Source organism: Arachis ipaensis, chromosome B8, assembly GCF_059453495.1.
Source record: "Arachis ipaensis isolate K30076 ecotype BB chromosome B8, ASM5945349v1, whole genome shotgun sequence".
In the NCBI taxonomy this organism is placed as follows: Eukaryota; Viridiplantae; Streptophyta; class Magnoliopsida; order Fabales; family Fabaceae; genus Arachis; species Arachis ipaensis.
This window is the reverse complement of record NC_142443.1, coordinates 81,870,824-81,872,759: the sequence shown is the minus strand read 5'-3', so window position 1 is coordinate 81,872,759 and position 1,936 is coordinate 81,870,824. Positions and strand designations below refer to the sequence as shown.

General features: G+C 41.8%; 1 non-coding gene across 1 annotated transcript; it reads right to left on the bottom strand.

The window, feature by feature from the left end:
* Positions 1-325: 325 nt before the first annotated feature.
* Positions 326-431, bottom strand: LOC148548597 (small nucleolar RNA R71). The gene has a single exon (XR_015898136.1). It is a non-coding gene; the product is annotated as a small nucleolar RNA R71 (small nucleolar RNA).
* Between the last annotated feature and the right edge of the window lie 1,505 nt (positions 432-1,936).

Here is a 1,936-nt window from a genome sequence, read left to right as displayed (position 1 = left end):
GCGACAGCAGTATTCTCAAGCCAACAATCTATGCTAACAACTTTGAGTTAAAACCTCAACTCATCACACTTGTCCAAAATAATTGCTCATATGGAGGGGGAGCCCAGGAGGACCCAAACCAACATCTCACTACGTTCTTGAGGATTTGTGACACTATAAAGTCCAACGGTGTACACCTGACACCTACAAGCTACTTTTGTTCCCTTTTTCACTCAGAGATAAGGCAGCAAAGTGGTTGGAAGCATTTCCCAAGGAGAGCCTAACAACTTGGGATGAAGTTGTAAACAAATTTCTAGCAAGATTCTACCCTCCACAGAGAGTCAATAGATTGAGAACTGAGGTGCAGACTTTCAGACAGCAAGATGGTGAAACACTTTATGAGGCCTAGGAGAGGTTCAAAGACTTGACAAGGAAGTGCCCTCTAGATATGTTCAACGAATAGATTCAACTTCACATTTTGTATAAAGGGCTATCATATGAAGTAAAGAAGGCTGTGGACCACTCTTCAGGGGGTTCACTCAACAAGAAGAAAACCATTGAAGAAGCCATAGATGTCATAGAGACTGTAGCTGAAAATGAATATTTCTATACTTCGGAAAGATATCAAAAGAAAGGAGTGCTGGAGCTAAATCCTATTGATGCCTTGTTAGCACAAAACAAGATGATTGCAGCATAACTAGCAGCCCTAACAAAGAGGATGGAGACTGGTCAAGTTTCAGCTGTCCAAACTCAAGCACCATCACAGGAAGAAGATATCTCAGAAGTTGAAACTGAATGGGAGCAAGTGAATTACTTGAACAACTCTTCTAAACCACCATATGACCCAAACTCCAAGACATATAACCCAGGTTAGAAGAATCACCTAAACTTTGGGTGGGAAAACCAACAAAGCCACAACTAAGACTATAACAAACCATACCAATCCAACCAATACAACAACCATAACTCCAACCATCAAGAAAGCAACAACAGACCCTACCACAATGCACAAAATACATCATACCACTCTACCCAACAACCACACAATAACCATCACCAAGAAACGTCAACCTTGACCATGCAGCCATGTGAGATCAAAAGCAATTTTGAGAGAATGGAGGCTGCAATAGCACATATGTCATCACAGCTGACAGGAGCTATTTCTAATGTTTTGGAAAGACAAATACAGGCTGAAAGGAAGATGGATGCCAACCAAGAAGAGTGCAGATCAAACATTAAGAATCAAGGCGCAGCAATTTCAAAGTTGGAAGCACAAGTAGCAAGCCTATCCAAGAAAATTCCAATGCCCACACATACATTTGCTAGTGATACCATGGTCAACCCAAGAGGGGAATGCAAGGTAATCACACTTAGAAGTGGAAAAGTTGTAGAGCCAAATCAAAGCAATCAAGAAAAAGAAGCTGCAAAGGAGCCTGAAAATAAGAAAGAAGAAGAGATCCCTGCACCACCCTCATCAAAGTCAGTCCTAAAGCCTTATGTGCCACAAGCACCCTATCCACAAAGACTAAGGAAAGAAGGAAAAGACATCCAGTTTTCAAGGTTCCTAGAGATCTTCAAGAAGCTCCAAATCAACATACCCTTTGCTGAGGCATTAGAGAAAATGCCCCCTCTATGCCAAATTTTTAAAGGAGCTCATGACAAGAAAGAGGAACTGGGGAAAGAAAGAAACCATAGTATTAACTGAGGAGTGCAGTGCCATCATACAAAAGAAGCTTCCTCAGAAGGTGAAAGACCCTGGGAGTTTCCAAATTCCATGTATCATAGGTGATATCACCATTGAAAAAGCATTGTGTGACTTGGGAGCTAGTATCAACCTCATGTCCCTGCCCATGATGAGGAGGATGAAAATTGAGGAAGCCAAACCAACAAAGATGGCACTCCAATTGGCTGACAGAACATTCAAGTTCCCTCATGGGATAGTGGAGGACTTGTTGGT